This window comes from Xyrauchen texanus, chromosome 50, assembly GCF_025860055.1.
Source record: "Xyrauchen texanus isolate HMW12.3.18 chromosome 50, RBS_HiC_50CHRs, whole genome shotgun sequence".
Taxonomy (NCBI): Eukaryota; Metazoa; Chordata; class Actinopteri; order Cypriniformes; family Catostomidae; genus Xyrauchen; species Xyrauchen texanus.
Genome location: NC_068325.1, coordinates 9530754 through 9542840, shown reverse-complemented (window position 1 = coordinate 9542840; position 12087 = coordinate 9530754). Strand labels below are relative to the sequence as shown.

Below are 12087 nucleotides of genomic sequence, written 5' to 3'. Positions count from 1 at the left end.
AGATCTATATGTGTACCAAGTTTAATATTATTACATGCAAGCGTGTTTGATTTATGGACCAAGTTTTCGGACCCCGTTCCAGGGGGCGCCGTCGAGCCCCCCTGCCACGCCCCGGTACCAGCTTCAGCCCGGCCCTAATGGCCGTGGGTTCTGACCCTTGTGCAAAGTTTCAAGAGTTTTAGAGCACGTTAAGAGCCCCAAAAGTGCCCGAATAGTCGTAAGAAAAATAATATTCTAACGAAAACAATAGGGCCTTGCCTTTTCAAGGCTTGGGCCCTAATTATGATAAAAAGTCAAAATGATAAGATACAAAATCGAAATTATTATATAAAATTCAAAATAATGAGATACTAAATCAAATTTTGATAAAAAAGTCAAAATTATGAGATACTAAATCGAAATTACGAGATACAAAATCTAAATTATGATATAAAAGTCCAAATTATGAGATACTAAATCGAAATTACGAGATAGGAAATCTAAATTATGATATAAAAGTTCAAATTATGAGATACTATATAAAATTTTGATAACAAAAGTCAAAATTATGAGATACTAATTCAAAATTATGATATAAAAGTCAAAATTATGAGATAGTAAATCATAATTATGAGATACTAAATAAAAATTATGAGATACTAAGTAATTATTATGAGATACTAAATCATAATTATGAGATACTAAATAAAAATTATGAGATACTAAGTCTAATTTATTATATAAAAAGTAAAAATTATGAGTTACTATGTCTAAACTATGAAATACTAAGACAAAATTTTGAGATACTAAATCAGAATTATGAGATAAAAAGTAAAACTTATTATATGAAAAGTCATAATTATGAGATAAATAGTTACAATTATGATATAAAAGTCATAAATATGAGCTACCTAATCGAAATTATAAAATTCCAAGTCAAATTTATTAGATTAAAGTCAAAATTAACAGATACTAACATTTTTATACTAAAACCAAATTATGAGATGCTTAGTCATAGTTATGAGATACTAAACCATAATTTTTAATTAAGATTAAAAAGTGTACATTTTTAGATAAAAAATCTAAATGATGGGACACTAAATCAGAATACTGAGTAATAAGGTCATAATAATGAGATCAAAAAGTCAAAATTATGATACCAAATTAAAATTATGAGATGCTAAATCATAGTTAATTATGAGATTATAAAGTTAAAACTGTGAGATAGAAAGTAATCTCATAGTTGATGAGATGATTTACTACCACATCATTTTGATTTACCAAAGCACACTTTCTTTCTTTTTCTTTTTTTTTTTTTTTTCTTGGCGCAAATGGGCTTCCATACTCACAGCACTAGTGCACAGTACACATCCTAGTAGGAGTTGTATGTGGAAGCCGTTGAACATACCTCATGTCACCACAGCCAGGCGACGGAGAGCTTAAGTTGGGAAGTCTGGAAAGTTTTGCCCCTCCTTCTAAAATCTGTGGAGGTGTTGCGCTCCAGCCATTCAGTAAAACACCACCGTGTTCCTAAAGTTCAGACGTCTGTCTGGACGCAACTTGTACGGATGGGGGAATAGTAGCCTATACATATTAAGCGTATTTTGGGGAATGACTTTACAAGAGTTTTAAACACCATTCTTGAAACGCTGCACTCTTGCTTGGAGTGTTTTACAGGTAAGCAGTTCAGTGAATTATTTAGACTATAGACTATATACACCCACTTATAGTAGCCTATATTTTATGTACAGTACAAATATTTAATATCGACAAATGCTTTCATAAAATAATTAATTCAGTGAGCGTATAGGAAACCGGTTAAAATGTCCAGAATTATACCGCAGAGATAAAAATGTTGTTTACTTTTGTAGTTTTGCAGCGCACTGCACATTTGGTGTCAAACTACGAACTTCTTGATAAATTGGTCTCGTGAGGTATCAAAGTGCTCTCACTTCACTAAAATATGTCCGTTTTTAAAATTATGCGCTTCGTACCAGGTAACCGAAGTCAGTATATCATAACGATAAACGGACGTCTTGGACTGTTTTGTCGCGTCTCGCGCAAGAGAAATTGCCGCGTTTTTAGTAACGTCACATTTTAAACGCGTGTCTCGAGACACCTGCGCTGTTATATGCGTTGGGTTACGCTGCGTCTATTTTCTGTTTTTAGCGCAAGAACGTGTTGGGTCTGACTCTAAACGGCCCCTTAATGTCAAAGTGAAGCCTGTGCAATCTGACCTGAAATGGCCTGAGATAACGTAACTCAGCGAATACCGGTGTATACAAACACGGGACACATGAAATTGCTCCTATAATTGACTGGATTCTCATTAAACCTCCATCCCTTTCCTTTTCCCTTAAGCTGCTGTATCTGCAGGCGTAAATCAGTTGAGTTGGACGAAGCGTAAAGGAGATTATGATCTGTTATTCTGGTTTTAAAACCCATTATACACCTTTTCTGCATGAAAACTCAACAGTTGAGGACATTTTGTGGAGGACTCTATGAAGAAGTATTTTGGAGCAAGAGTTGAGTGACATGCTGTGATTTTGGCTATATAAAGTATATTAGTGGTTCTGGATAGTTCTGGAAATCCTCCTTTTCTTTGCTCTGAGGTCAGTAAGTTGTCTTCAGTTGTTGATATATTCACAAATGTTTAATATGAGAAGAATATTAGGACAATATGAGGAGATGAGATGTGTAGTTTCTTGTATTATTGTACACGTTTAGTAAACAATCTGATAGGTTAAGGTTTCAGTCAGAACCAAATTGTTTTTGAGAGCCTGCTGCCATATAATAGAACATTTTAAAGTTCTAATTAGAAGGTTTTATTCTGAAGTTCTTTAGAAAACGGTTCCATAAACCAGTACACTGATCTGAAAAACCTATAGTGTAAAAGCAATTACTTTTTTTTTTTAATATCCCCAAAAATTACATAGCACTCAAGAACCTTATACAGAGTAAAATCATTGCAGAACCTGTGTCTATGAAGAGCGACTCCTTTTACCCACCCCAACAACATTACTCAACCAATGACGTAAATTTGGGGGCGTGACTCTCTTTGTTTGACCAATAGTAGACAGGGGGCATGTTCAGAAAGCTGTTTTGAAAACATTGTTTATTTATGTAATTCCATTTGGTGGTGCCGAACATACATACATACATCAGCTAAGCTCAATCGACAGTATTTGTGGCATAATGTTGATTACCACAACATTTTTTTGACATGCCCCTCCTTTTCTTTTATAAATGCAAACACCTTGGTTACAGTGAGGCACTTAAAATGGCTGTAAATGGGGCCAATTTGTAAATATTAAAATACTCACTGTTTCAAAAGTATAGTCACAAGACATAAACAACAGGTTTAACATGATTTTAGTGTGTGAAAATCACTTGCAAACCTTTTCTGTGTAAAGTTATATCCAATTTTACAACTTTGTTAGCATGATGAAATAACACCATAAACTCTAAAACGACCATAAAAACTAAGATTGAAACAACTTTACAGCTCAAATAATGCACAAGTTTTAACAGAAAAATTCATGTAAGTGCTTTTATAAAATCATAAGCTTCACATTTCTGCATTTAAACCCTCCATAAATTGGCTCCATTCACTTCCATTGTGAGTGCCTCGGTAATTTCATTTATTTTTTATTTTTTATTTGTTTATATTTTTTAAGAAAACGTTTTGCGGTAATCAAAATTATGCCACAAACCCAGAATATTCCTTTAAGCTACAGGTTAGTTGCATAACTGAAGTTAAATACCAAACTGAACTGACCCGCAGAGCAGAAACCCCAAGTTATTTGTTTATTTTATGAGTTCTTGAGTTCTAGTTTATGAATGACGTCAAACCAGGCCAAGGGTTCAGCTGTGAGCTACATTTGATCTGCCATTAGTGACTTACACAAAGTTTGACTGCATTCTCTATTTAAGTTGTGGTATTCACTGTACTCTGCAGGTTAACACATTATTGTTTGTGTTCAGTCAGCGATCAGGCAGGCTGTCAGACATCACTTGGGAGAGGTAAATTCTAAGGGGGCAGTTATGTTATCAAAGAGGGACGAGCGGATGAGAAAAGCAAAGACAGAGAGGGAGAGATGCATAAGAAGAGCAACCAAAAAGCATAGGCAAACATTCCTGATGCGGTGTCTCAGCAATTTAATTAAGGGTCTTGTGGGATGTTTGAGTTGGCACTTGGAGGTGAAGGCTTAACCCCCCCCCCCCCCCATTGGAAAAATCCCAAGGGTCAGTTAATAAGTGTTTGGGCCAAGCCACCATGACAACTAAATAGGGGAGTATCTCACAAGGAGCTTCCCAGTCACAGTGTTAATAACTGCATGATAGACGTTAAGACATAGTGAACAGGGATAAGTGTGTGCAGATGTTGAGTGAAGATTGAGTGAAGAAAGACTCCAATGAAAACTGGGAGAACATGTTACATGTTGTTTGGATTAAATACTGACCACTTAAAATCCTAAAATCTGTTGCTGTGGATAAGTTCTTTGTGGCTGCCAGAACATGTCTCCACCTCCTAAAAATACATACATATTATTCTGCATAAACTTTAAAACATCTTTTTCTCTACACACTGAGACAGCGTTTTTGTCCAGAGAAAACTGAGCTCTTCAAAAAATGCTTTTCCAAGTGGATACATTTGAAAATGCCTCTGCATCTGAGACCGTCAATCCGCACATCTTATCACGTGGCTTGTTGAGAGCATTACCGCGGAGACCTAGCGCATGTAGAGGCTTCACGCTATTCTCCACGGCATCCACGCACAACTCACCACGCACCCCACCGAGAGCGAGATCCACACATAGCGACCACGAGACCCAACGTGACTCTACCCACCCATGTAACTGTGCCAATTGGTTTGAATCATTCACATTTCTCTCTTGTCGAATTCGCAAAGTCTGTTGTCATTTTCAACAAGAAAATGTTGTAGTTCTTCCAAGAAAGCTTTCCTTTACTCCTCACCTCACATAACACAAGATCTTTATCAGATGATCTCAGAAACTTGGCCAGAATTGATCGGGGCCTGTCTCTTTCTGTGAGCTTGCTCGATTTCCAGCTTATGGCCTGTTATGACGAGCAGACTTGGGAGTTGGGAAGAGCAAATGCGCAGAGCTTGCCGTTCACATGTCCACTCCTCGCATTGCCGTCATGTGACTCCTTTGATAGCATTGTTAAAGATATTCGTTACTTCAAAGATATTTGTTTCATTGGTGACTGAAAGTGTACTCGGAATTGCTGTCCGATGCAGAACATTAGAACAATTGCGTTTAAGACCACGCATCATACGTTTTAAGGAGTTTTAAGCATTTTCGTATGTGTCAGTATGGACAAGCATCATTAGGAAAATGTTTGAAAATGGCTGTGTGGATGGAGAGCGTTTCGAAATGAACACCATTTCAAAATGTTTCAGAATTAATGCGGACGTAGTCTAAGGCTCGGATTTAATTTAGCTTTGGTTTCTTCCTCCTATAAGTGTTGTATAATGTACTCTGCAAAACATAGTGCTACCAGTGTAAAGGGCTCCAGACGACTAAAATGGTCGAAAATGTGACCAAAAATAAATGATTGCGACTTTGTTTAAAATCTAGTCGCCATTGGTGACAGTCGGGTTGTGTATATTCATATATCATATTCATATATCATATTTTCATCAGATATTATCTTGTGTGTTATTAAATAATATTAAATATCTTCAGAGTGCGCACCAGCATGTATCGTGCTGCTTTTCACCCTTTCTGTTGAGATGAGCTTGATGCACAAAACAACAACACACAGCACAAGCCATGATGACTGATTCGTGAATAAATGACTGAAATGAACTGGGTCTTTTTAATGAATCACCTGAAAAGTTCCATTCCATTCCGAAGGGCTCATCCCTATGCCCTAATCCCTTTAGAGGGTTTACCCTCCAGAGTGAAAGCGTTGAAGGGTGTAGGGCTAAAAAAATATCAGTAATTCGGAATGCACTACAGCGTCATCTATCCAAGCCATAGGAGCCACTGCAGACGAACAAAGGCTGATGCCAATGAACATTACCTGCACCTAATCAGAAATATTTACACATGATTTTGCATCACTAACTGCTTTCAGAAAAGAAACAGAAATTAATTAAATCTTTATGAAAAATGTAAGCTTCATGTTTATATATGTGTATTTATTTTAATAAAAAAGAAACTAATACATAAATGTACAGTGCATTTATATAATAAATAAAATGCCATTTTGTATTATTATTTTATTTCAACTCCTTTAGAATAGAATAACTGATCCAGCTAATTCACTTTAAAATAACACAAGAATTAATCAGTTTTAAACAAAAAGCCAGGGGTTTAAAACCATTTTTAAAAGTTAATTATAATAATTAAAAGCTTTTGTAGATGAAGGGATGTCACGTGTTTTTGTTTATAGAAACAGATGGTATTTGTATCTGGTTTAATTTACACTAAATTACATTTGGCAAACCTCCATATTTGTGACGTATGCTCCAGTTCCGGTCCACTTGTAGCGAAGTACCCATCAGTTGAACCCTACAGAAACGTCTGTTTCGGTTTGGAATGACCCTTCAATATGGCGGCCACAATAGTTCCCCTTTCAAAGTGCCCTTCGTAGGCAAATTTATCTTATTTGGAACGCAGGGAGGGTTTGAATTATGGAGCGAATCAGCTGTCAGTGAGTTCAAAACTGGGAGCACAGAAATTTCAATATAAGAGTCCCAGGTGTATTTTGGTCTTCTTTATAATTAAAAACCAGGTGTTATTTACCAATTTGTTTTTCTTTTAATGATTACTGATTGGGATTGGAGTAGCATTATAAACTACATCTGGGTTTTCATTTAATTTGCACTCTTGTAGTCTCTGTGTCTGGGCCATCCTGTCACAGTAAGGAAAGTCAAACTTGTTTTATATATATATATATATATATATATATATATGTATGTATATGTGAGATCAAGCTTTTGACAATTGAGGAAACTATAACACAATGTGCAAACATTCACTGATGCTAAAGAAGGCAACATACTATAATATGCAAACTAAACTATGTAAATATCTGTTATGTAGATACTGAAGGGAAGTATTGAATAAAAAGAGATGCATACATTAAAACGGGTGTTTCATGTACAACAGTAAAGAGGAGACTCGGGTTCAGGCCTTATGGGAAGAATTGCAAAGAAAAAGCCACGTTAAAACAGAAAAACCAAAAGAAAAGGTTAGAGTGGGCAAAGGAACACAGACATGGAAAACTGATGATTGGAAAAGAGTGTTTTGGTTCTTAAACCCATTGAGCTTTTGTGGGATCAGCTAGACTGTAAGGTGCATGTCACATCTATGGCAAGTGCTACAGGAAGTATGGGGTGAAATCTCACTGGAGAATCTGGACAAACTGACAGCTAGAAGGCCAAGGATCTGCAAAACTGTTGGTGCCTGTGGAGGATTTTTTGATGACAACTCTTTGAAAGTAGTTTAAGAAGTTATGAAAAATAAATGTCAAAGTGTAATAGTAATTTTTCACATTATAAATGGCAACTAAAACAGCCATTTTGCTCCTAAATATTTCAGTTTATCAAACTAATTACTTCTATTGCACTGAATTCATAAATGAGCTGAACTAAACTGAACTGCAAGTCATTCATTATGTCAATTCTAAATCGACCAAGAATCGTTACCGTGTTATAGGGCTGAGCGATTAATACAATTTTATTTTCAATTACGATTTTGGCTTACAACGATTTTGAAAACAAGATAATCGAGATTATTATCCCGCATTCCTTTTCACAATGAAACATCCTGGCATTACATCTTTAAATATCCATTGTTAAAGTTCAAATAATAAGGAAGCAGGTTATAAAAATTAACTCCAAAACTGGCATCTGTCAGTCAACTGTGCGGTCAGCACCGAGTCTATGAGTAGCGTGAATTGACCGGGTAAGAGATTGAATCTTCTCCGGGCTGATGCACACTTTGGCACTGGGACGCTCGTCACTCATGCGCATTTGCTGCAGCTAGATTATAACATGATGGCTCTCAACGTAATGAATCATAATGTATGTGTCACATTCACTGTGTGTATCTTATCATGATGAAAATCACTCCAATTTTTTCCCAATAAACCCCTTTAAATCAACATTTACTTTAGGAGCTATACTGCAGAAGAAAAAATTGTTATCGGAGAATTTTGAATGCGATATTTAATCAGGGCTCAATGTAAACACATATCTGCTTGACAAGTGGATTTTTGAAGGGGGAAGTGAAAGAGAATTTTACTTGCCTGACCGGACATTAAATGTGATTAAATGTCAATAACGATATTTTTGTGATAGTCTAGGCCAGTGTCACTTATTAAAAAGTTAATATTCTGCTTGTGCTGTTGAAAGTAATCCAGAGCACATAATTGTATAATTCGCTAGCGATCTAGTAACAGCTGCGCCCTGTTTGATTGACAGGTGGGGTATGTGTGCGTTCTGAAAATGCTTGTGCTAATGCGCACCTGAACGGTCAAATACATTTCAAAATTCTGCCAAAAGGCCCGTCTTTGTGAGGTATTCATATAAACACAGAGAGTAATGTCTAAAGTGAACGTAAACTGTGGAGAAAAAAGCAGATTTGTATTAAAATGTCAGATTTATAAGTTAATAGACCTGCTGCTGACTTGTGTAATGTGTCATTATAATAATCAAACAACCAGAACAAGGAAACACTCTCTGCTCTTGAATGAGTAACTTTAATAGCTTTAAAAATAATTGTAATGTATTATAATCATACAGTATAGACCTGCAATAGTTTTTTCATTCATTCTGAATGTTTAATTTAATGCTTTATAGCCTACTGCTGTTATTTCTATTATTTTTAATCTATTTCTATTCATTGCTGTTTTTTATTATTATTTTATTTCTGACTGTTTACTAGTCTTAATGAAGAACTTGAAACCATTCCTCCATAATTAACATATTAGTTAGTGTTATTTTTGTGCTTTTGAAGCTGGTGTAGAGAATCGTAAAAATTCACTACAGACTACTGAAATTTTGGTATTGTATAGCCTATATATGTATAGACTTTATTGTACATGGTAGATCTTGCTGCAATAACATGATGAAAATGTAGATCTCATTCCATAGAAGTGTGAGCATCCCTGCTGTTAATGATGGTGATTGAGTCTTTCCTTTATTTTACTACCATACGTAACATAAAATTATTATCATATGAAAATAGCCTCCTCCCTTACCCATTGCAGTGTACATTTCAAGTTCAAGGAAATCTGTTCACTGATAAAAAGACAGTTTTAATAAAAAAAAGTTAAATAAATGTGTGATGTTTCCAAAGTCAGCGAGTAATCGTGGTAAATAATCATGATCTCAATATTGACCAAAATAATCTTGATTTATGATTTTTGCCATAATCGAGCAGCCGTACCGTGTTTGTGTCTTATTGTATGTGTATGTGTAGGCTCATGAGACTTAAATCAGAATAATTATTGGATTGTTGTTGATATGATGATGTGTAGTTGAAGATAACCATAATGAGTTTTGCTTGTGTTTAATATAAGCATTCATGAATTAATAAAACTTCTTAATTAAAAAGTCAGTGTAAACAGAGAATTTGTTCTATTTTACTGTGCAAAAATGTGTTCAATCACAATATGAAATGATCTCATAATTTGGTAGAAGACTGCTGATGGCAGTAAATCCAAAAATAATTGATTTTCTTATTTATGAATACGTCAAAAGAATCGTAACCGAACTGTTAAGGAGCCATTATTGATAAGAGGAATCAGAATTGGAATCGGAATTGTTAATTTCCTTACGATTCCCACCCTAATGAATGTTGGGATGTTATAAATCGTATATTGGAGAAATCTCTATTTTCTTTATACTTGTTCTCCGAGATCTGTAGGTTAAAAACTGATTCCTGATCAGGCTTGAGCTTTTCTTCAATCACGTCTTTTGTTTCTGACAAATTATATAATACACGGATAAGGAAAAGTTTAAAACTGTAGATATTCTCTTACTTTTGGTTGTGGCTGTGCACTTTTTAGGATTTATTTAATGTGTGTGTGTGTGTGTGTGTTCTGTAGTGATGTCCACTTGTAATAACACAGTTTAGATCGTATCCCTGCTGGGTGTGTATGAACATGACCAGAGTGTAGGCAAGGGCCAGTGCCAAGAGAAACAGAGAAGTATAAACTTGCATATAAAGCATAACAGAGGGCAAGACAGATTGTAGAAATAAGGATGAAAAAGACTGGACTGTAACATTATGTGTGTCAATACAGTTACAAGTCAGATCTTTCTTTTAACTTTAAGTGCATCACTTGTGCATACAAACTCTGTGTTCCAGATACACCAAACACATCTTACCACTCTCTCTGAAATAATTTATTCTCCATGTGAGTAGTAGCATCATGTAATTCACTTTATAAAAACAGAATCAGATGGAGAGAGAGTGTGAGTTATGTCCTTTGGCTGCGTGTTGGGTGGTGTTCAGGTTTTCACAAATCAAGAACAGCAAACATCCGTCTGCAGCCCTTCAAACGCAGGAGCTCAGGCGAGCGCTGTTTGATCAAAGGGATCTGGTTCTATGATTACTTAGGCTGAGTTTTATTTGCCAAAGGGACAATGCTCTGATACAAAAAAATACAGCTGCGATAAACAAATAACCACATATATACACTTAATTACAGATGCCGGATCGCACTATGGAATGGAAAAAAGAGCTAATTCTGACTTTATATCTCACAGTTGTGACTTCGATAGTGACAATTGCGTGATGTAAAAAGTCGCAATTGGGAGAGAAAAAGTTGCAATTGCGAGTTTGAATTTCGTAATTATTGTAAATAGTCACAATTGTATGATATAAAGCCACAATTGCAGCTAAATATCATGTAATTACTTGAAATAAAGTCATACTTGTGTGATGTTAATTCACAATTGGGAGAAATAAAGTTGCAGTTGTTAGTTTATATTTTGTAATTGTATGATATAGTTGCAGTTTGGAGAACTAAAGTTGAAGTTGCGAGTTAATATCATGTAATAAGTAGAAATAAAGTCATATTTGCTTGACAAAGTCGTAATATCATTATATAGTTGCAATTGGGAAACATAAAGGCATATTTGCATGTTTATATCTTGTATTTACAATAAAAAAGTGCGTGATTTAAAGACAGGTGCATGATATAGTTGCAATTGGGAGAAGTTTTGAGAAGGGAGAGTTTTTATCTCATAATAACAGAAAATAGTCACAAATATGGACTATGAAATCACAATTGTGAGTTTATTTCTCGTAATTTGGGGAAATCGTGAAAAGTATTGTTTATTTATTATTGTCATATACTGTACAGCCGTGGCCAAAAGTATTGGCAGTGACATAAATTTTGTGTTTTGCAAAGTTTTCTGCTTCAGTTGTTGTGGTGTTTATTCAAATTTTTTCTAGATTATTGTGCTCTTATAAATAATTGCAAAAAGCTTAATTGGCCAAAAAAATTAAAATTTATTTTATCACAAATGTTTTTTGGCCCTGGCACAAAATGACCAGCTAACATAATTTCACTAATCAGAAGTAGAAGACTGGTGCAAAGTTATTTTCTCTGATGAAGCCTGCTTCCGGCTGTTTGGGACGTCTGGAAAATCGATAGTCTGGAGAAGAAAAGGTGAACGCTACCGAGTCCTGTGTTGTGCATACAGTGAAGCATCCTGAGACCATCCATGTGTGGGGTTGCTTTTCATCCAAGGGTGTGGGCTCGCTCACAATTCTGCCCAAAAACACTGCCATGAATAAAGAATGGTATCAAAATGTCCTGCAAGAGCAACTTCTCCCAATGATCCAGAAGCAATTTGGTGATGATCCGTGCATTTTCCAGCATGATGGAGCACCATGTCACAAGGCAAGAGTGATAATGAAGTGGCTTGGTGATCATTACATTGAAATTTTGGATCTGTGGCCAGGCAACTCCCTGGATCTTAATCCCATAGAGAACCTGTGGTCAATCCTCAAAAGGCGAGGGGACAAACAGAAGCCCACAAATTGTGATCAACTCCGAGCACTAATAAGGCAAGAATGGATCACCATCAGTCAGGTTTTGGCCCAGAAGTTGATATCC

At 35.6% G+C, this 12087-nt stretch overlaps 1 protein-coding gene across 1 annotated transcript in view; it reads left to right on the top strand.

Moving 5' to 3' along the window:
* Window positions 1-1509: 1509 nt before the first annotated feature.
* The window catches only part of vasna (vasorin a), a 28134-nt gene continuing 17556 nt past the window's right edge, over window positions 1510-12087 (top strand). The window contains exon 1 of the mRNA XM_052123601.1: window positions 1510-1656. The gene's annotated coding sequence lies outside the window, so the exon portion shown is untranslated. The remainder of the gene's footprint in view (window positions 1657-12087) is intronic.